Raw genomic sequence first — 24,511 nt, forward strand, 5'->3', positions numbered from 1 at the left:
ATTACGATTGAATTAAAAATGAGTCATATATGGTTATGACTTATGAGTTATGGCTTATTAGATATAGGTATCAAAACCCCATAACATGAAGAAGAGAAAAGCAGTAAGGCGTGCATGCAGAGATCCTGAGAGAGAGACCTATGAAAGTATTGTTGCTTAGAACACTGATATTGAAGGGTATATGTGTATATATAGTATTGACAGTGTTAACAATAAAAAGAAATGTTCTAAGTAATATGAATTTTTCATTCTAATGGTCTTTCCCCGCTCTTTCTTGAGAAAAGGAGATCTTTAGATGTTGACAAAATGCCTATTGTACAAAATGTCTCCACTACTCTATGTCAGTCTCCTAAAGTGTGAGATTATTGTCAATTCAAGCAAGAAGTTATGCGTTGGAAGACATCAACGCATGGAATTTTGAGGCCACCCATGGGATGATTATATCCAAACTCCTCCTCAGCTTGACCCAACAAATCCTGGAATGAAGATTGGTTCAGGTATGATACAGGGATCAAAAACCTCTTCATTTTCTCTCCAACATAGACTGCAAGATGGCCCTTTGGCACATCCACAGCTTTTAAAGATGCTTGATTTGCTGCAAATAATGACTTTCTGATACCAGGTAAATGAAACCCATTTCTATATTGATTTGAGAGAGAATTCTTTAAGAAAAGTCTTGAGAATTTTGAATTTTGAATGCTTTAGGATGTGAATAATTTGTGTTGTTGGTAAATGCTTGTAGCCATGAATATATATAGAGAAAACGATATGTACAAAACCATTGGCTGCATGAATTATAGGTGAAGGGCGATGAGATAGGAGTAATGAGACCAACATAGAGACAAGGGCATATGGTGGTTGCTTGAGGACCTTCTCCAGAATCAACGTAACATGTTATAGTAGTTAAGATATTACTATTCCACCTACTCAAATGAAGGCCAACAGATTTCCCCGGTCGAAAAGAAGAAAATATATGAAAAAAAAAATATCAAAGGGGCATGTTGACCATTATTTAGGGGCCAGGGGAAATTAACTTAATGTGTGCAAATTCTAGGCTGGTGCTGGTTAGAATTTTTCCGTACATAAAAAAATGTGTTTCATAGTGCCTCATGGCCATGTACTCCGTATTGGTTTTCTTACCTCCAAAAAAATTATTCAGAGCTGTCAATCTGGTCTGTTTAAGTTTTACTGGTTGCTATCTGTCACTCTGATATTAGTTGGTACATGGTAGATATATATTGATAGAACTGTCAGCTTACAACTTGGTGAAACACGTGAGAATTGAGATGCCTTAAGCATATTCAAATTTTGGATTAGATATATCAAAATGCATGAACAAACATTCACTACAACACCAAAGTATGTCTTTTGCAACCTCCAAAAAATGTTGCCAAAACATGAATAAATGTTACTAATATATTCTTTGTAACATTTTCTCAAATGTTGTGTATATCCCTTGTTAAAGGCTTTTAGCAACATTTTTTCTAATTAATAGCAGTATTTATAAAATGTAACATTTTTTCTTGTAATGTTTTTTTAATACATAGGCAACATTCCAAAATTGTTAATATGTATGTTTTGCAACATTCATCAGATGTTACTAATTTGTTTCTTTAAAAATATAATATAATGTCATTTTTTGTGATATTTTAAAATTTGTAATTTTAAATACATGGTTCATACATTTTTTATTAGATATTTGGTAAAAAAAATTAACACCATAAAATATATTGTATAATGAGAAAAAAGTTATACTGTATTTTCAAAAACTTGTAAAATAAAAGGTCTAATAATTAGAAAATAAATATATGCATAAAGCTAAACCACATGGAATCATTCGTGAATATGCATATATGTAAGAATATTCATACACAAAGCATATCTAGTCCTAGTTGAATTGGGAGAGCCAAAATGCATTAGTAGAGTTGATCATCAACCTCAACAACAATTATATCTTGAAATAGCTATCAAATAAAAAACTGAGGATGTAGATCAACTTTGAAGAAGAACACTCTTAGATGTTTGCCAGTTGATTTGCGAAACTGCAGTAAGAAACCATTTTTTATCATCGTTGTTGACAAGTTACATACAAGTAAGCTATAATGATACATACAGATAAACAAATCCAGGTGAATAACTATTAACAACATGCAATAATCACACACAGATAATGTTATCATTCGATTCGTTGCCTTGCAATGCACAATATCTGTCACCAGAAGCTAATATAGGCAAAAGAAAAAAAACTTTTTAAAATCCATTCCTCTCATGGTAGACTCGTAGTTATTTAAATATCTTCAAGTAGCTTTTTAAATATGATAGTAGACACGTAGAATTGAAAGTTCTCAAAATATATGTTCAGGTGTTATATACATACCACCTCCGTTCAAACTATGTGCAAATCATGCGCCGGGAAGGCCAAAGGGGTATTATTTCCGTTTTTTCTGTAATGGTGTGGGAATGTCAAGATTTAAGTAGGAAAGTTCTGTTGGCAAAAAGCCTTTTCGGTGCAGGCATGAGAACTCGATCAGTCTATACTCTATCAGATTATATTAAAAGAAAATACAGAGTGCCTAACCAAAATATAGATTAAACCACAATTAAACTAATCACATTTTAAATCAAAGTAACTAAACATATTTATGAATCAATTATATATATATATATATATATATATATATATATATATATATATATATATATATATATATATATATATATATATAATATAGAAGGATAAAGTGCTTCCAATCAATTTTTTATTCTAAATGACAATTTAAAAACAAAAGCATGGGACTAAAATACAACTAAGAGACTTCACTGTACATTTTGGAGGAAAGTATCTCCATGTTCCGTGATCTTCAAAGAATATCACCATATCCTCTTCAAAAATAAAATACAACGAGTTAGTTATTTATGCAAATAAACAAATTCTTTCAATTAATTATTTCATTATAAAAAAATGAAAAATCAATCTACATCAAAGAATCACAGATGAACTATTTAATTAAAAAGATTAAAAAAAACAAATGAAATGCATAATAGGCCAGCTACTACTTTAGTTGATTAGTTCCTCCTAAATTCTAGCTTTGTCAGCATCAATTACTTTCTCTCTATTTCTTCTCCTTAACTCCCTTTCTATACTTCACAAAATGTTACTCGTATCATTAGGTTTATTCCACTTATACAATTTTGATAATGATGCAGCTATAATATGTACAATTATTACCATCTCTAAAACTAGAGTTCATAACAAGATGCTTAACCACTGCAGATACAGTACCCTTTGGCTAGCAATGTTGTCATCGTAACTCCACTTGACTTGATCTGAAATTTTGTGTAAAAAAAAAAAAAAAATCAATAGATAGATTTAACAAGTTTGAAAAAATGTAGGAAATTTTGACTCCCTTCAAGATAGCTTGTCTGTAACAGCCGTGCCTTTTAGATTTTCCATTTTAATAAATAAATAACTAAATAAATAAAATTAATTAGGTCATAAATTCTCCCACTATATAAATTAACTTTTAACCTAGAGCAGCTTTTACAAAAACACATTCTTTTCTCTTTTCTTCTTCTAACGCACAAGAATCCTAAGTGAACAATCGGAGGAGGAGTTCTAGAGAGTACCAGAAATGACATCATTACTAACGGAGAACACTTGAGCGACTACCTTGAGGTAAGGGATGCGTTACTCACGCTTGGTGATTAGAATGAACATGTGTAAGGATTCCTAGAGAATCAATTTTTGGATTATTTTGTGATGTTTATGAAGTTCAATTCTGTTTTGTTTTGTTTTAATCACGGATTGAATGTGTTTGATGGACCAATTGGTATTCCAATGTGAATTTATTGTAAAAATGATGTGTTCTTGTGTTGAGTGTGTACCTTAGGCATTACGATTCTTTATAAGGAGCATAAAAATTGTGTGGTAGTGATTTTGTTATACAGGATATGTTGGTCTTTCAATCTTGTTGATTCTTTTTCCTTTTTTTTTTTTTAATTTTTGACACTCCACTGTATACACTACACATATTGACACTTTTATTTCACAAACTTTATATTTTCTTCCGTGTAGGTAACTTCTCATCATGAAATTCATGTGCAGGGGCTATTGGATAATTGAATTGACTAAAATTATTTGAAGAAATTGATTGAAGTTTTATTCACATTTTAATTGGGAAACTTCTTAATGTATGTGACTTCATTGAAATATGTTTAGGATATAAGTATACATGTTTTTCATGCAAATCAATATGAATATATGATTTTTGATTCGTTATATACATATTATATTTATTTAATGATATGTTTGATATTATTGTTATAATTTTATATTAATATATATATATATATAATACATTTCTGATATGTATTTTATATGTTTGTTATATATATATATATATATATATATATATATATATATATATATATATATATATATATTAATTATGTTTATGTTAATATAATTTAATATTTATAATACATCTTTTTATTATAAATTTAATTAATGTTTTTTTATGCACTGATATGCACATAATATTTATCTAGTGATGTATATATTAAGTATTACATGTAATTATACAATGATATGTTAGATCTATTTGTTGATAAGTTTTGAAGTTAGATGTGTTATGTTATTATTTTTTTTTCTAATTATTAAGTATACTTTGTAATTAGTTAAATTGTGAAATGTTAAATTGTAGGCATGAGATATGGTTGTGAATTAGTGTGTGATTAATACTTGTAGTGATATTACTTATCTTGTGAGCTATGAGTTATACATAACCCGACCAGTGTTTACCTCAAGAAAATTTTTATGCATAGTGTTAAAGGAAAAGTGTAGGATTCCTAGTTAGGATCCTAAAGGATTAAACTGTAGCACAACTTGTTAAATATGTTTGAAATATAAGTGTGAGGTCGTGGGTATGGTATAATTCATGAACAGTGTTTGTGTGCAAAAAATTGTTTTAGGGGTTGAACCTAAATCAGGAAGGTGAAACACAAATGGATTCTTCAGAGTCTAAGCCTTGAGGGTAAAGATACTCGGTTTGAGTGCTCCTTTAAGTGTATGTTGATCCCATGTGGTTGAAGCATTCTCACAAAACAGAGTAGCCCTGACTGGTCACCTTATGATTTTACTTAGTGAGAGTGACCCGACATATCCATTATTTGATGTGTCTTGTTATGTACTTCTAAGCGCCCTAGTGTGGTTTTTCATTGATATGATACCACATTGCATATAGGCTTGGGTCTTAGTATAATTGTTGCATAATGCATGTGAATTGTTATTATGAAATCAGGGAGTGTTGTTATGCCATGATTGAGTGAGTGATTCATGAATAATGTGATTGGTGATTGAAATATGAAATTTAAATGATAAAGTGTTGAAATAACATGAATTGAATTAAGTTGAGTTATGTTATAAATAACTGTATAATGTATTTTTGATTATGCTTTTATTTATCTGTATTTTATTTAGAAATTTGATAACTCACTCCCGATGTGTGTTTGTGTTTAGGCTGATTGCCATTTTGTTTCAGGTTAGCCAGCATATGATGAGTTCCATGCTGAAGATAGAGATACTTAGTTTGTCATATGGATATGCTCAGATAAGTGTGACATTGGGGCATAGAATTTTATTTCATATGTTATAGTTCCGTGAATGATACAATTGTATTATATTTTCTGTTTTAGTTTTTTTTTTATATATTTATTCAGAATGGACGGTCTTGTTTTGAGTAGGGATAACTTTATCTTTTATTTGAACAATTTCTACTATGATTTCACTCAGTGGATGTGAACCTTTTACTATTTCGAATTGATTTAAATTAAATGTGTTTTAAAAAAAATTAAAAATTAATTCCTCATGGTTTTCTTTCCTTTTATTATTATGTCAATTAAAAACTTTTAAATAAATTTTGTATGATTTTATTTCTTTTATTTATTTATTTATATTTGTGAAGGTAGAGACTGTCACATTTAGTGGTATCAGAGCAGGTCGGACCTTTCGGCTATGTGTGTTATGAGCTTTTTGTGTTTCCTTGTGTACTCTGATGCGTTGTGTTTTGTTTTGTTTTATTATTTTTTTTTTTCAAAGTTTTGTTTCTTGTGTGACATAGGAAGTAATGGCTGCGAGAAATGAGCGAGAATGACTTCGTACGGAGGCCTTGAACAACTTGGCGCAAGTTATGGCCAATCAGGGAGGCAGTGGAGGAGCAACTGTGTATCATGGTTTAGATCGCTTTCAGAGGAACAACCCACCTACCTTCAAGGAGGGTTATGATCCTGAGGGTGTTGGGGCTTGGCTAAGGGAGATTGAGAAGATCTTCTAGGTGATGGAGTGTCAGGACCATCAGAAGGTGTTGTTTGCTACTCACATGCTAGCAGATGAGGCGGAGTACTGGTGGCAGAACACTCGCCCACGTGTAGAGGGAGCAGGTGGTGTTGTTGTTCCATGGGGGACCTTCAAATAGACTTTTCTGGAGAAGTATTTTCCAAAAGATGTGAAAAATAGAAAGGAGATGGAGTTCCTCGAGCTGAAACAGGGGAGTATGACGGTGGCAGAGTATGCAGCGAGGTTTGAGAACCTCTAAGGTATTTTCCTCATTATCAGGGGGAAGTTGGGGAGAGGTCCAAATGTGTGAAATTTATCAATGACCTCCGACTAGAAGTAAAGATGATGGTGAATTATCACAATATTCACAACTTTGCACAGTTGACCAACATGTGTAGGATCTTTGACAAGGATCAGCAGGAAAAGGTTGCATTTTACAGGAACGTTAGTGCCAGACATAGGAAAAAGAAGAAGCCAATGACCCAAAGTCATGCTAAGCCATATTCTGCCCTTCCTGGGCTATATGGCCATAGTTTTGGGGGACAGAGGACCAGTGGAGGACTTCAACCAGTTGGTGGGAGTTCTTAACCAATTAACAAGGTGTCTCAGCATGCTGGTAGAGGTAGTGGTGGAAGTGGTGCTCCTGTTATTGTTACTACACCACTCAGGTGTGGGAAGTGTGGTCGGCTTGGGCATATTGCTCGTGAGTGCACAATAGAGAGGTGACTTGCTTTAACTGCCAAGGTAAGGGCCACCTCAGTACCAGTTGCCCACATCCGAGGAGGGAGAAGAGGAGTGGAAGTCTGAATAACCAGAGCGGATGACCAAGGACCACAGGAAGAGTGTTTGCTCTTAGTGGTGTTGATGCCGCATAGTCTGATGATCTCATCCAAGGTATGTGTTTCATAAGTCAAGTTCCCTTGGTTGTATTGTATGACTCAGGTGTGACGCACTCATTTATTTTTCGTGTCTGTGTTGAAAAACTTGTCTTACCTGTGTCTTCTTTGAAATTTTACTTGATTGTGAATACACCTGCTAGTGGGTCTATTTTAACTTCTGATGTGTGCTTGCAATGTCCTGTCTTAATTTTGGATAGACAGTTTCTGATTGATTTAGTTGTTTTACCTTTGAGTCAGATTGATGTTATTCTGGGTAAGGACTGGTTATCTTCCAATCACGTCTTATTAAATTATTTTGAAAAATCTGTTGTCTTTCCTGAGTCTGGTGTGAGTGAAGGTGATATGTTTTTGTCTGCTAACCAAGTTGAGGCATCTTTGAGGGAGGATGCATGGGTATACATGATCTTAGCTAGTATGAGTGTCAAGACCAAAACCCCTGTGAGTGATATACCATTGGTGAGAGAGTTTCCAGAGGTGTTTGAAGAGGTGTCAGGGTTACTACCTGAGAGAGAGGTCGAGTTCTCTATAGACCTAATGCCCAGTACTAGACCTATATCCATAACACCTTATAGAATATCCCTTATAGAGTTGAGCGAGCTTAAGAAACAATTAGAAGAGCTCTTAGAGAACAATTTGTGAGGCCTAGTGTGTCACCCTAGGGAGCACCGATGTTGTTAGTTAAGAAGAAAGATGGGACTATGAGGCTATGTGTAGATTATCGTCAGCTGAATAAGATAACGATTAAGAATAGGTACCTTTACCTAGGATAAATGACCTGATGGACCAATTAGTAGGGGCTTGTGTGTTCAATAAGATAGATCTCAGGTCAGGTTACCACGAGATTAGAGTGAAGCCTGAGGATGTTCCGAAGACTACCTTTAGGACCCGTTATGGCCATTATGAGTACTTGGTTATGCCTTTTGGTGTGATCAATGCCCCTAGTGTGTTCATGGATTATATGAATAGGATCTTTCACCCCTACCTAGATAGCTTTGTAGTGGTCTTCATAGATGATATCTTGGTGTATTCTAAGACTAAAGAGGAACATGAGGAGCATCTGAGGGTTGTGTTGCAAACCCTCAAAGACAACAGATTGTATGCTAAGTTGTCCAAGTGTGATTTTTGGCTAGAGGAGGTGAGCTTCTTAAGGCACGTTATATCCAGGGGAGGGATAACAGTAGATCCTTTCAAGGTAGAGGCGGTGATGAGTTGGGAGAGTCCTAAGTCAGTGTTTGAGATTAGGAGTTTCCTCGGTTTAGCAGGATACTACTATAGATTCATAGAGGGTTTTTCTAAGCTAGCCTTACCTTTGACTAAGCTTATAAGTAAGGGTCAAGTTTTTGTGTGGGATGCCCAGTGTGAGAGTAGTTTCCGTACCTTTAAGGAAAGGTAGACCACTGCACCAGTTTTAGTGTTACCCGACCCGAGTGAACCCTTTGTGGGGTACTGTGATGCATTCAAGATGGGTTTGGGTGGAGTGCTTATGCAGCGGGGACAGGTAGTGGCCTATGCTTCTTGACAACTCAAAATTCATGAAAGGAATTATCCCACACACGATCTTGAGTTAGCATCCATAGGTTTTGCTCTTAAGCTTTGGAGGCATTACCATTATGGATCTAAATTTGAGGTGTTTAGTGACCATAAAAGCCTTAGATATTTGTTTGATCAAAGAGAGCTTAACATGGGGCAGAGGAGATGGTTATAGTTCCTTAAGGATTACGATTTTGAGCTTAGCTATCACCTAGGTAAAGCCAATATAGTAGTTGATGCCTTGAGTAGGAAATCCCTTCAAATGTCCGCTTTGATGGTTAGAGAGTTAGACCTCTTAGAGCAGTTTAGAGACAAGAGTTTGGCATGTGAGATCACCTCTGGTAACATTAAGTTGGGTATGTTGAGAGTCACCAGCGAACTCTTGAGCGAGATCCGTGAGGGTCAAAAGTCTGACCCATTCTTGTCAGCCCAATTAGAGTCCATAGTCGCAGGGAAAGAGAGTAGTTTTAGAGCGGGGCCTGATCGAGTCTTGAGATTCCAGGATAGGGTGTGTGTTCCTAGTGTACCCAAGCTTAGGAGAATGATCTTGGAAGAGGGCCATAGAAGTAGTTTGAGTATCCACCCGGGAGCGACTAAGATGTACCAGGACCTTAGACAGATGTTTTGGTGGCCGGGTATGAAGAGAGAGATTAATGAGTTTGTCCTTCCATGCCTAGTGTGTCAAAAAGCTAAGATAGAAAACCAGAAGCCGTCAGGGAAGTTGTAACCTTTAGAGATACCTGAGTGGAAATGGGATAGCATCTTCATGGATTTCGTGGTGGGGTTACCTAGGACCCCCAAAGGTTTAGATTCCATTTGGGTTATTGTAGACAGGTTGACCAAATCTGCTCACTTCATCCCAGTTAACATCAAATATTTCTTAGAGAGTTTGACTAGCTTGTATGTCAGTGAGATAGTTAGACTGCACGGTGTTCCCTCTAGCATAGTCTCTGATAGAGATCCCAGATTTACCTCTAGATTTTGGGAGAGTCTTCATAAAGCCTTGGGGACCAAACTTAGGTTAAGTTCTGCTTACCATCCACAGAGTGACGGTCAAACCGAGCGCACCATCCAATCCTTACAAGACCTCTTGAAAGCCTGTGTGTTAGAGCAGAGGGGTAGTTGGGATCACTTCTTACCCTTGATCTAGAATTTACATACAACAATAGTTTTCACTCTAGTATAAGTATAGCGCCTTACGAGGCATTGTATGGTAGGAGATGTAGGACACCTCTATGTTGGGTAGATCCCAGTGAGAGCATTGCCTTAGGACCTCAGGTGGTTCAGTAGATCACTGAAAAGGTCAAGTTAATCCAAGAAAGGATGAGAGTAGCACAAAGTAGGCAAAAGAGCTATTATGATAGGAGAAGAAAGGACCTTGAATTTGCTGTAAGTGATCATGTATTCCTGAGAGTCAGTCCGTGGACTGGGGTTGGCAGGATGTTGAAGTCCCGTAAGCTCACACCTAGATTCATTGGTCCCTTTGAAATCCTAAAGCATGTCGGCCCATTTCTGTATCAAGTGGCCTTACCACTATCTCTCTCAAATCTCTATAGTGTCTTCCACATCTCTAAGCTCAGAAAATATGTTCATGATCCATTGCACGTATGGACAACGTCCAAGTGAAAGAGAACTTGACATATGAAACACTGCCACTGAGAATCGACGACCGTATGGTCAAGCAACTAAGGGGGAAGGAGATTCCCTTGTTCAAAGTGATATGGGGGAGTGCTTCGGGCGAGGAATACATGATCATATGCAACACATTTTGTTCTCTTTTTTTTGTCTGACGCACAAGAACCCTAGTAGAGTAACCGGAGGAGGAGCTCTAGAGAGCACCAGAAACAACATCATTGCTAATAGAGAACGCTTGAGCGACTACCTTGAGATAAGGGATGAGTTACTCACGCTCGGGATTAGAATGAACATGTGTAGGGATTCCTAGAGAATCAATTTTTGGGTTATTTTGGGATGCTTATGAAGTTCAATTCTGTTTTGTTTTGTTTTAATCACAGATTGAATGTGTTTGATGGACCAATTGGTCTTCCGATGAGAATTTGTTGTAAAATTGATGTGTTCTTGTGTTGAGTGTGTACCTTAGGCATTAGGATTCTTTATAAGGAGCATAAAAATTGTGGAAGTGATTTTGTTATACAGGATATGTTGGCCTTTCAATCTTGTTGATTCTTTTTCTTTCTTTTTTTTCTTTTTTAATTTTCGACGCCCCACTATATACACTACACATATTGACAATTTTATTTCACAAACTTTATATTTTCTTCCGCGTAGGTGACTTCTCATCACGACATTCATATATGCAGGGGTTATTGGATAATTGAATTGACTAAAATTATTTGAAGAAATTGATTGAAGCTTTATTCACATTTTAATTAGGAAACTCCTTAAGGTATGTGACTTCATTGAAATATGTTTAGGATATAGGTATACATGTTTTTCATGCAAATCAATATGAGTATATAATTTTTGATTCGTTATATACATATTATATTTATTTAATGATATGTTTGATATTATTGTTATAATTTTATATTAATATATATATATATATATATATATATATATATATATATATTTATATTGATTATGTTATATATATATATTAGTTATGTTTATGTTAATATAATTTAATATTTATAATACATCTTTTTATTATAAATTTAATTAATGTTTTTTTAATGCAGTGATATGTTCATAATATTTATCTAGTGATGTATATATTAAGTATTATATGTAATTGTATAGTAATATGTTAGATCTATTTGTTGATAAGTTTTGATGTTAGATGTGTTATGTTATTATTATTATTTTTTTCTAATTGTTAAGTATACTTTGTAATTAGTTAAATTGTGAGATGTTAAATTGTAGGCATGAGATATGGTTATGAATGAGTGTGTGATTAATACTTGTAGTGATATTACTTATCTTGTGAGCTATGAGTTATACAATAGCCCGAGGAAATTTTTATGCCTAGTGTTAAAGGAAAAGTGTAGGATTCCTAGTTAGGATCCAAAAGGGTTAAACTGTAGCGCAACTTGTTAAATATGTTTGAAATATAAGTGTGAGGTCATGGGTATGGTATAATTCATGAATAGTGTTTGCGTGCAAAAAATTGTTTTAGAGGTTGGAGTTGAATCAGGAAGGTGAGGCCCAAACAGATTCTTCGGAGTCTAGGCCTTGCGGGTAAAGATACTCAGTTTGATTACTCCTTTAAGCCTATGTTAATCTCATGTGGTTGGAGCATTCTCGTAAAACAGAGTAACCCTGACTGGTCACCTTATGATTTTACTTAGTGAGAGTGACCCGACATACATATTGTGTGGTGTGTCTTGTTATGTACTTCTAAGCTCCCTAGTGTGTTTTTTCACTGATATGATACCACATTGCATATAGGCTTGATTTTTAGTATAGTTGTTGCATGATGCATGTGAATTGTTATTATGAAATCAATGAGTGTTGTTATGCCATGATTGAGTGGGTGATTCGTGAATAATGCAATGGTGATTGAAATATGAAATTTAAATGATAAAGTGTTGAAATAACGTGAATTGAATTAAGTTGAGTTATGTTATAAATAGTTGTATAATGTATTTTTGATTATGCTTTTATTTATTTGTATTTTATTTAGAAATGTGATAACTCACTCCCGGTGTGTGTTTATGTTTGGGCTGATTGCCATTTTGTTTCAGGTGAGCCAGCATATGATGAATTCCATGCTGGAGATAGAGATACTTAGTCTGTAATAAGGATATGCTCTGATAAGTGTGACATTGAGGCATAAAATTTTATTTCATATGTTATAATTTCGTGAATGATACAATTGTATTATGTTTTCTCTTTTAGTTTTTTTTTATATTTATTTAGAATGGACGATCTTGTTTTGAGTCGGGATAACTTTGTCTTTTATTTGAACAATTTCTACTATGATTTCACTCAGTGGATGTGAACCTTTTACTCTTTCGAATTGATTTAAATTAAATGTGTTTTTAAAAAAATTAAAAATTAATTCTGCATGGTTTTCTTTCCTTTTATTATTATGTCAATTAAAAACTTTTAAATAAATTTTGTATGATTTTATTTCTTTTATTTATTTATTTATTTATTTATTTATATTTGTGAGGGTAGAGGGTGTCACATTGTCTTCAAGGAAACCCTCCCCAAATGTCTCTTAAAAAAATTAGGAATCTACACTTTGGGTAAACACAAAGGCCTTTTCATAACAATTTCTTAAAGTTGGACAAAAGCATAACAGAAAATTGCATTCCTTGTAGATCTCAAAATGTTAATCAATCACACATGACATTCTTCCCCTCATTCCGCTGAATCATCCCTAAGTTCATATGTTAATTTGATATATATATATATATATATATATATATATATATATATATATATATATATATATATATATAACTTATATGAAAATAAACTAAAATAGTTTGTAAAAATTACAAGTTCAAGATGCAGAGAAATCATAAAAGAGACTACTACATAAAAGAGCTTTAACATCGATTCTGGACGAGTTTCAACATGGGTTCTTGAACAGATGTTGAAACTGTTGTCGCTGAAAATAGACATTTTTAACTTTAAAAATGATGTTGAAAATCATTATTTACATCGTTTCTGACTGAAAACCGATGTAGAAATGTGAACAAAATTATGTATTATAAAATGTTTTTTACATTGGTTCTAAAAACCTGATGTTGAAAGTAGTATACAACATCGATTTTTAGCCACAATCGATGTCGAAAGTGTCTTTATAACATCGATTTTGGTTAAAACTGATTGTTTAAAAACACTTTTTACATCGGTTTTACATCAACCGATATTGTATTTGCAAAATTTTATGACATAATCTTTGTTCCTTAAATTTTTAAAATTACATATGGCATTTGTAGTATCACATAAAAAGGACATGTTATATTTATAAACTAATAGACACTTGTGGAGTCTAACATTGTTCTTTTATTTTAGAGTGGATTTGTTTGACCAAAAATATACACAAAAAAAGAAAAAAAGGTAAAAGGGTGGGAAAATAGTGGCTTTCTTACCTTGCCTTCCTTTCCTTCCTTGGCCTTCTTTTTACAACTGTTTCCCCATAAATGAGGTTTATGTCTACCAATCTAACTATGCCTGATGAACAAACATTCCTTAGAAATTAAAGCAAAACATAAATTAAAAAAATAAAAATAAATAGTCAAATATATGTTGTTGGAATTTCTCTTACATGGACACTTAACTTCTTAAACAAAGAGAGCAACATAAGAGTTAGAAAGTTATTATGCAAAATAGTGAACATTAATGTTCAACAATATTTATAATGTGCTAGAAGTACTAGTAAGATTTAGAAATGAGTAGAGGAGAACAAACCTTGTTACACCTCTATGTTGAGATGTTATTTGCCCAAAGGTATCTGTGGATTTCCTATGACCTATTTGCTTCTAATTCTGGTCTACCATTTCAAGCCCCCTTTTCTTGGTATCAGTGGCAACAATAGTAGTGAGAGTAAGTGAAATTGTAACACAATTGATGCACCCAAAATATTCGCAATTAGTTTAGATATGACTATATAAAGGAACAAAAAAATGTTTAAGGCATGCATAAATATATATACCTGGGAGGTATGACTTTGTGATTAACTTGTAGTTAGAGCTTTTCTTTTTTCTTTAATTGGAACTCCACCCAACTTCTATGCCGTGTTTGCTTGTTCCTTTTTGTGCTAGGTCAGCACTTGAACCCCTTAGGTTGTGTACCATCATTAACCACCAATGTGGGAGCATTATCATTGTGCTTGTCAATGTTTTGTACTCGTAAGCAAAGCTCCTTTATTTTTTTGCTTTCGGCTTCTATACTTTCATCTATACTTTCTCTTGTCCACCTCTTGATCATGAGAATGTATTTCTTAGGAACAACCTTTACATCATTTGCTTCAAACACTTTTAAAGAATGGGAACAAAGTAGACCAAATGTTTCAAATTTTTTAGAACTACAATGTATAGACATTGAAGCACGATCAAATAGTACTTTCCAAGATCTTTCATTGTTGAATATTGTGATGCTATATTCAATGGGAGAGATTCATTTCTCTGCGATGTGCAACAAGCTAAGAATGATGCAAACTCTTTCTAAAACAAATCAAACACGATGTATGTCCATAAACTTTATCCATTTGTATCAATATTGGAGACATCTCATATAACAACATCACTAGCTTATGGAGAGAGTCACACTCACAATGTAGCTCATTCTTGCGCTTCTCCTCAACAGCTTGTTCAAAGCGTTTTAAGAATTGCTTTATAACAAGATCTAACTTCATACATGCTTTGAAATTAGAATTTGAGTTCTCACTTAATTGGGTACTTTGTATCCCAAGAGTCAATGCTTCCTTCATGTAGCAAGCGACCAATTTTGCTTTTGAGGCATAAGTTGATTTAAGCCAATTGTTTTCCTGGACATTGTAGTTTGCAATCAAGTTGGTCCAAGCCTCCTCAAACTCAACATCAATATCAAATTCATACATACATTTGATGAATTCTTTTAAGAAATGACTTCCTTAATTCATTAAATTGCCAAGGTGTTTAACTCCATTTTGATTCTAGTGCCATATACTTAACCCATGGTGTGTCTCGAGCATTACTTCAACAAGTGCCTTAGCCATTGCTTGGTCTTGGTCGGTGAAAATAGTTCGTGGCTTCTTTTGACTGTGTGCTTCTAGGAATGTCTTAAATAATCATACCAATGATTTTTGTTGTTTCATCACACAACAAAGTTGTGTTGGTTAATTTGAAAATCGAGATAATACTGGATAAATCTGAAGTTGTGTATAACACTTTCAGATTGAATCAAATTTCGGGGTTCAACCAAAATTGTTCAATCGGATAAAATCAGAAGATTATAATTCAAGAGTTTTGTTTTGGTCTTTAATGTTTTGTCACCCATTATGCTTTCTGAACCAGAATGATTATTTATGATCAAAGAACAGGTGGTTTTTGGCGGTTGATGAACATGTGGTTTTTGGCGGCTGATGGAAGCTTTATCTTTTTTTTAAAAACTGCCTTTTCCTGAAAGTCACTTCCATGTAATTTCCAAAATTTGCCTAAACCGAACATCTCGTTATTACATTAAAACAAGCGTGCACTCTTATTTTAACATAATAAAGAGATCAATTACACTAAAATGTCCAACAAACCTCCCCCATTTTAGGGTAATTACCGATCAAATCACCAAAGTCATAACATACCACAAACTACTGCATAGATGAAATATCGTGACGATTGAATTTCATCTTAGCAAATTACACGTTTCAAATATTCGAATATCAGGGTGTCACTAAGGATTGAACCCTTTCAATTCATAATGAATACATGAAGATAATCTGCACAATAGTTTATAACATTACTCTTGCTCGACACTAGTTTACTAGCCTGTGTCCCTATCCTTCATAAGCATATCAAAGCCAAGTCCTAGCTTCTTGAAGCGGCTAAACTTCATGCTTATATAGGTAGTCCTTTTGTTTCTTGCACCTGCAAATGCAATTTTTCAAAAGAACCATTGAGAAGTTATACTTCAACCTCCTTAACTTACAGAACCAAACACATACCTTTTGGGATACTTTCGATGATGTGTTCCAATCTCTACATGTTAAGCTTTCCACATTGAATTCAGCACCTAATGTCATATTAGATGGGAATTGGGTATCTTAACATAAGAGATTTCAGATGGACTTTAATCCTAATCCCACAGCCGACCTTTTCACGAGATCTCTACTTAACCCTTTGGTTAAATGATCGGCCAAATTATGCTGAGTTCTCACAAACTCCACTGATATCACACCATGCATGATTAACTCCCGAACCATGTTGTGTCTAACACCCAAGTGTCTAGACTTCCCATTATACACTTGACTATATGCCTTAGCCAAAGTAGCCCGACTATCGCACCTGATAGACATGAGAGGTATAGGTTTGGGCCACAATGGAATCTCATAGATCAGATTTCTTAGCCACTCAGCTTCTTTACCAGCTGCTGCTAAAGCTACAAATTCAGATTCCATTGTTGAATTTGTAATGCAGGTCTATTTCTTGGATGCCCAAGAGATAGCACCTCCTCCAAGGAGGAATACCCAACCACTTGTGGATGAATAATCTACCATATTGGTTATCCAACTTGCATCATAGTAACCTTCAATAACCGAAGGAAATCCAGTATATGTCAAACCATAGTCAATGGTTCCCTTTAAGTACTTGAATACTCTATTCATAGCTTGCCAATGATGAGAACTGAGATTACTTGTAAACCTACTAAGTTTAGCAACAACATAAGCTATATCAGGCCTAGTACTAATCATTGCATACATGAGTGATCCTATCGCCCTTGAGTATTCAAGTTGAGACACTGCTACACCTTTATTAGGTAATAGCTTCAGGTTAGGATCAATGGGAGTACTTACCGGAGAACAATCTTTAAAATTAAATTTCTCCAATATCTTCTCAATATAATGTGATTGAGAGATGGAAATGCCATTATTTCCACGTTTGATCTTTATTCCTAAGATCACATCCGCCTCCCCCATATCTTTCATATCAAACTTAGAAGACAAAAATGCCTTAATTTCATCAACTTGATCTTGGTCGGTACCAAAGATCAACATGTCGTCTACATACAGACAAATGATAACTCCTTTGCCATGAGTATCAAACTTGCTGTATAGACATTTATCTGCTTGGTTTAGAACAAAACCACTAGACAACACAACCTCATCAAATTTTTGATGCCATTGTTTAGGCGCTTGTCTCAAGCCATAAAGAGATTTCATCAGTTTACACACCTTATTTTCATTTCCTGGCATAACAAACCCTTCAGGTTGTTTCATGTATATCTCTTCATCCAATTCACCATTTAAGAATGCAGTTTTCACATCCATTTGGTGAATCACCAGATTGTGGATAGCAGCAAGTGCTAACAACAGTCTAATAGTGGATATCCTAGCAACAGGAGCATATGTATCGAAAAAATCAATACCCTCCTTTTGCCTAAAGCCTTGGATAACCAATCTGGCTTTGTACTTGTCAACAGTACCTTCCACTTTCATCTTTCTCCTAAAGATCATCTTACAACCTAATGGCTTACATCCAGGAGGTAAGTCAACCAATTTCCAGGTATTATTTTGCATGATGGAATCCATCTCACTTTGGATTGCTTCTTTCCAGAATACAACATCCCTTGGAGCCATTGCTTCACTAAAAGTCTTTGGGTCTTCCTCAACATTAAGGCAATATTGATATTGAAATTCAATATCATTCGTTGACCCTTCAACCAAATAGAGTTGAAAGTCATCACCAAATGACTTAGCCTTTCTTACTCTCGTACTCTTTCTAGTTTCAGTACTAGTTAAGGTATATCCTCAATATTAACTGAGACTTTCGACATGGAATTCATGTCCTTTGGCCTAGGTATAGATGTAAACCTTTGTTCATCAAAGATAGCATCTTGTGACTCTATAACCGAGTTCATAGTAACAGAATCATTAGATTCTAGCACATAGAATCTATATGCTTTAGAATGTTCAGCATATCCAATAAATATGCAATATATACCTCTTTCACCTATGGTTATCCTTTTAGGTTCTGTAAGCCTGACTACAGCCCTACATCCCCAAATTTTGAGATAACTCAAATTTGGTGTCTTTTTGTGCCAAAGTTCATATGGGGTAACCTTATTCCTTTTGTTAGGAATTCGGTTCAACAAGTAACAGGCTGTCAACATAGCCTCACCCCAAAATCCTTCACTTAAACCCGAATAGGATAACATGGAATTCACCATTTCTTTCAAGGTTCTATTCATCCTTTCGGCTACACCATTTTGTTGTGGTGTATAAGGAGTTGTAGTTTGATGTATTATTCCAGTAGATTGAAAATAAACCGGATCATAATACTCACCTCCCCTATCCGTACGAAGAGTTTTGATTAGCCCATTTTGATGAAGTTCTACCTCTTTCTTATAAATTTTAAATTTATCAAGAGCTTCATCTTTTGTATTTAATAAATATACATAACAATACCTTGATGCATCATCAATAAAAGTAACAAGATATTTTTTTATGACCTAATGATGGAGTAGCATGCAAATCACACAAATCACTATGAATAAGGTCTAAGACTTTAGTCTCACTTTTAACATCCTTAAAAGGTTTCCTAGTGATCTTGGTCAACGTGCAAGTTTTGCATTTTTCAATGTTCATATCAAAAGGAGGAATCATACTTGTTTTTGACATATCTTTTAATCTTTTGTAATGAACATGTCCTAATCTAGCATGCCAAATTTCTGATTTTGTCATATTAGTTATAGAACTACACGAGGCCATACAAACAAATTCATGAACAAAAGGAACATCAATGTTTAATTTAAACATTCCATTACAACGATAACCAAATCCAACAAACGAACCATGTCTTGACAAGATGTACTTGTCACTTTCAAGTACTTGCTTGAAACCACAATTATTTAAAACCATACCAGACAATAAGTTCTTACGAATACCAGGTACAAATAAGACATTATCCAAATACAAACTTTTTCCGGAAGTAAAAACTAAATTCACACAACCTAATCCTAGGATTGGTTCAGTTGCAACATTGTCCATCTTCACAATAGAGTCATCATCGATTGGTCTAAATTCCTTGAACCAACGACGATCTTTGCACACATGGCTTGTTGCTCCCGAATCAAACCACCAAGCAACGTCATCATCCTGCACATAGAATGCATCATATATTAGTGATACATAATTTGAATTCGTATTCGAATTAAAATTATTCACTACAATCTGACCTTGTTGCTTTTCAGGATCATTAGACCCACTTGGACCAGCCTTGTTCTTTCCTTTGAACACCCGGCAATCCCTCTTTAAATGACCAGGTTTCCCACACTTCCAACATGACAATTTTGTCTGTTTGTTTGGACCTTTGTTCTTATTTCCTTGAAATTTTTGTTTGTTACCTTTAGCATTGTAATTTTGCTTAACTGTTCCACTTTCCTCTACCATATTAACGGAAGAGGAACCTGCTACATTTTTATCATTGACTTTGTCAATTTCCTGAGCCCTCAGCGGCTCCTCAATCATGAAATGACTACCGAGTTGAACCAGAGTCAACTCTTCCTTCTTATGTTTCAAGGTATACTTGAAGTCTTTCCAAGAAGAAGGCAGTTTATCAATTATAGATGAAATTGCAATGGATTCATCCATTTTCAAATCATGTTGAGTAAACTGACCCAAAATCCGCAGCAGTTCATTATATTGTTCCATAACAGGCCTCGAATCAATCATTTTGTAATTAAAGAAATTACTAACTAAGAATTTGTTACTTGAGGCATCTTCTGCCATATACTTGGATTCAAGAGAGTCCCATAATTTCTTAGCAGACTCAACATTTTGATAAATATCAAAGAGAGAGTCAGACATACCGTTCAGAATGTGTCCACGATAAATGTAATCGTCATTCTCCCATTTCGAACGCTTCCTTGTTTGATCCAGAGTTTCGTCTTCCATAAACACCGGCATCGGTGTACTCAGCATGTACACCACCTTCAATGTTGTCAAGAGAAAGTGCATCTTCTTCTGCCATCTTCTGAAATCCTGCCCTTCAAACTTTTCCAACTTTGCAAACTTGCTTGTCATCTTCGAACTATCGCTCGTCATCTCAAAAAATTTGATTCAATCTTTTGTTGGTTAATTTGAAAATCGAGATAATACTGGATAAATCTGAAGTCGTGTATAACACTTTCAGATTGAATCAAATTTCGGGGTTCAACCAAAATTATTCAATCGGATAAAATCAGAAGATTATAATTCAAGAGTTTTGTTTTGGTCTTGTATGTTTTGTCACCCGTTATGCTTTCTGAACCAGAATGATTATTTATGATCAAAGAACAGGTGGTTTTTGGCGGTTGATGAACAGGTGGTTTTTGGCGGTTGATGGAAGTTTTATCTTTTTTTAAAAAACTGCCTTTTCCTGAAAGTCACTTCCATGTAATTAACAAAATTTGCCTAAACCGAACATCTCGTTATTACATTAAAACAAGCGTGCACTTTTATTTTAACATAATAAAGAGATCAATTACACTAAAATGTCCAACAAGTTGCACCAAAGATCAATGAACTCCTATAATGGTTAAGACCCAAAAATAAGGCAAGCAACCTATTTGCTTTATTTGTACAATATGTAGTATCTAGATAGACAACATCACCAAATATCCATAATCCAAAACCATCTTTGCATCTGCCCATAATACATTTGTCATTTCTCATCGATGTTCATCTAGTGTGCATGGAAAAATGAAGGATTCTCTAACAAGTGCTGCTGGAAGTATTGCATCAGACAACCAACATCCCCATACATCATACTTCTTTGTCTTTTTGCTTTAAGGTAATTCTTTGCATCTAACCGAGTATAACCAACATGAGATACATGCCCTGCTTGTGTGCTCATAATCCAAAATGCTTCCTTTTGTCGCAGTCCAGCACTATCAGCTACATCAATCTCAAAAGCTTGAGCTTTCATTATTTTACGGTGCAAAGAAAGCATGTGCGTAGTCTCTGACAGTTGTAATGGGTTATTATGCTCTTCTACAAAGTCATGTATTGCATATTTTAGATTTTTCCCCAAGGCCACTCCAATTCTTGCATAACAATTACTTCTAGTTTCAGCTCTGCGCTTGGTAAATTGTCCATCTCTTTTGCCTAGTTTCAAAGTTTCTCTTTACAACAAACATATCTTCAAGAGGTTATAACACCATCTTCTTTTGGCTTGTTTTGGAGCTTTCTTCTCTAACTCAGAAACCTACTTTCCTACCATACTTATTCCAAAATTACCATGCTTCTTCTACATTTACAAACTCTAAACCAACTCTCGGCTTCCAATCAACATTTTTTGGCATCATATTTAGTATCCTAATTCAAAATAAAAAATAAGAAATAAGAAAAAACTCAACATATATATATATATATATATATATATATATATATATATTAGTTAGTTAAAATAAAATTATGTAAAATTAATTATCTATGTTATTATTACAATAATTATAATAATAGTTAGATTAGATAGTGTAAAATTAGTTGTGTTTGTTATTATTACTGTAATGGTTAAGCTAATAGTTAGAATAAAATTGTGTAAAACTAATTGTATAGTAGTTATTTCTATGATAATAGTTAAGGTTATTATTATTTTAAATAAATATTAAATTTATTTTATGTGTAAAAATAGTAAATCTTTTTTAAAAATATTAGTTATTAAAAGTTATACATTTAAACAATTTCAACGAAAAATATTTAACCCGTTTAATAGTCTTATGGATCAATCCTTAATTGCATGTTCGTTTTTTTTTTTAAAATAATAGGTACCAAAATATGTAAAAAAAAAGTATGATAACAAAAAGTTATTTAAGTTTAGTTTAACAAAATAAAAAATCATTTATTTAAACAATTACAACACACTCTGCGACATTATTTCCTATTTGACAACGACAACGCACTCTGCAACGTTATTTCCTACTCACTCGCCTGAATTGAATTCTTCCAACTCATAGTTACCTCCGTAATCTTTCAAGAGCTGCCAATGATGAGGTCACTGGAGAAGCCATTGGAAGTTTGAGGAGTATCACGCTAGGGAAAATGAAGAAGAAGGAAGTGAAAGCATTCACATGATATAATAACGATGATAATTAACTTTTTTTTTCTTGAATAACTTTTTGGACTTCAAAAATAGAGGTATTTTGATTTTGTTACCTAATAAATTTTTATTTTCAGAAAGGTTATGATGTAAATAAGTTGGTTGCTAAGTCAAAATATTTAAATGACTTGGACTTGGGCTTACTGACGTGACATTTAACATTACCTGGCTCATATCGAGAGAAGACAGGAATGAAACTAATGAACATAAAGTAAAGAGAAGCAGAACTGGAGTTGTTGAAATCATTGTAATTAAACAAAAAAACTAATATATTATGTTTTTTTCCATCTCTCGTGACAAAGGGGGATCTATACGTTTTCAGAACACGCCTATTGTACAAAATGTCTCCTCTAAGCAAAGTCAGTACTCCTAAAGTATGAGAATTATGGTCAATTCAAGAAAGAAGTTATACATTGGAAGGTATCTTCACTGCAAGGAATTGTGAGGCCACCCATGGGATGATCATAGCCAAACTCTTCCTCAGCTTCACTCAACAAGTCCTGGAATAAAGGTTGGTTCAAGAATGAAACAGGAATCACAAACCACTTCATTTTCTCTCCAACATAGACTGCAAGATAGCCCTTTGGTGCATCCACCGCTTTTGAAGATGCTTGTTTGCTGCAAATAATGACTTTCTGATACCAGGTAAGCGAAAACCCATTGTAGTATTGATTTGAGAAGAGAATAGTTTAAGTTTCCTTAGAATTTTGAATGCCTTAGGATGTGAATGATTTGGGTTGCTCTAAAACGCTTGCAGCCATGAATATATATAGATAGAAAGATTTGCAAGAAACCATTAATTGGGTACTTGAATTATTACTGAAGACGGGATACGAGATCGGAGTCATGGGACCGAATGAGAGACATGGCATGTGGTGTTGTCTTAGAGAACTTTCCAAAGAATTAACGAAACATTATATTGTAGATAATTCAAGTCCCAGCTTCTGCTTCTAGGAAAAAAGAAAATGTAATATGATCTTGTCGACACTAGCTTATTCAGTGTGGTGGGGGCCAGAAGTTTCATTTATGCAAAGTTCATGTAGTGTTGCTTAGTATTTGACGTGCAAAAAAATGTGGTTCACGATGCCTGATGATATGATGATGCATTCAATGTTGGTCCTCATCTTATTTCCACTGTTTTGGATCTATGAAATCCTTTAGGACAGCTCCATATGCCCTTGTCCTTTGCTAAAGTTGTGTAGACGTGTGTAACATCACCTTATCAAACAATGGGCAACTTAAAGCCTCAACTTGAAACTAAATGAGACGTGCCTAAGTGAATCCTAACTTTTTTTAATGCATTAATTGGTATTCCATACTTTTGAAGACATGCTTTGGACATGTTTTCATCACGTTAGCTATACTAGAGTACAGGCTGTGAAAATAGACAGCTGGAAGAAATTTCCAGGATGATGAATTATAAGGCAACACATAGCGAAAGATCATAGACCATTATATTTCTAGGGTTTGACATTATACATACTATAACATGTTAGGTAATTCATGAGAAAGTCCTCTAAGGCAACACCATATGCCCCTGCTGTCTCCATGTCGGTCCCATGACACATCTGATTGCCTTCCCCCCACAATCATACATCTAGCCAACGATTTCTTACATATTCTCTCTTCTATATATATTTATGTCTTCAAGGATTTAGCACAACAACAATCATTTACATCCTATAGAATTTAGAGTTCAAAAACATCCATCTTCTTTAGAAGTCTTATTTGACACTCTCTTCACAAGTTTCAACACATACAACAATGGGTTTTCGTCTACCTAGAATCAGGAAGACATCATTTTCTGCAAACAAATTTGCATCTTCAAAAGTCATTGATTTGCCGAAGGGCAACCTTGCAGTCTATGTTGGAGAGAAAATGAGGCGGTTTGTGATTCCTGTATCATACTTGAACCAACCTTCATTCCAGGACTTGTTAAGTCAAGCTGAGGAAGATTTTGGATATCATCATCCAATGGGCGGTCTCACAATTCCTTG

The 24,511-nt window shown here is 34.3% G+C and overlaps 1 pseudogene; it reads right to left on the minus strand.

Annotated features, from left to right (window-relative positions):
- Nucleotides 1–368: 368 nt before the first annotated feature.
- On the minus strand, nucleotides 369–23,492 carry LOC121173116 (auxin-induced protein 6B-like; annotated as a pseudogene).
- Between the last annotated feature and the right edge of the window lie 1,019 nt (nucleotides 23,493–24,511).

This window comes from Glycine max, chromosome 12, assembly GCF_000004515.6.
Source record: "Glycine max cultivar Williams 82 chromosome 12, Glycine_max_v4.0, whole genome shotgun sequence".
NCBI lineage: Eukaryota > Viridiplantae > Streptophyta > Magnoliopsida > Fabales > Fabaceae > Glycine > Glycine max.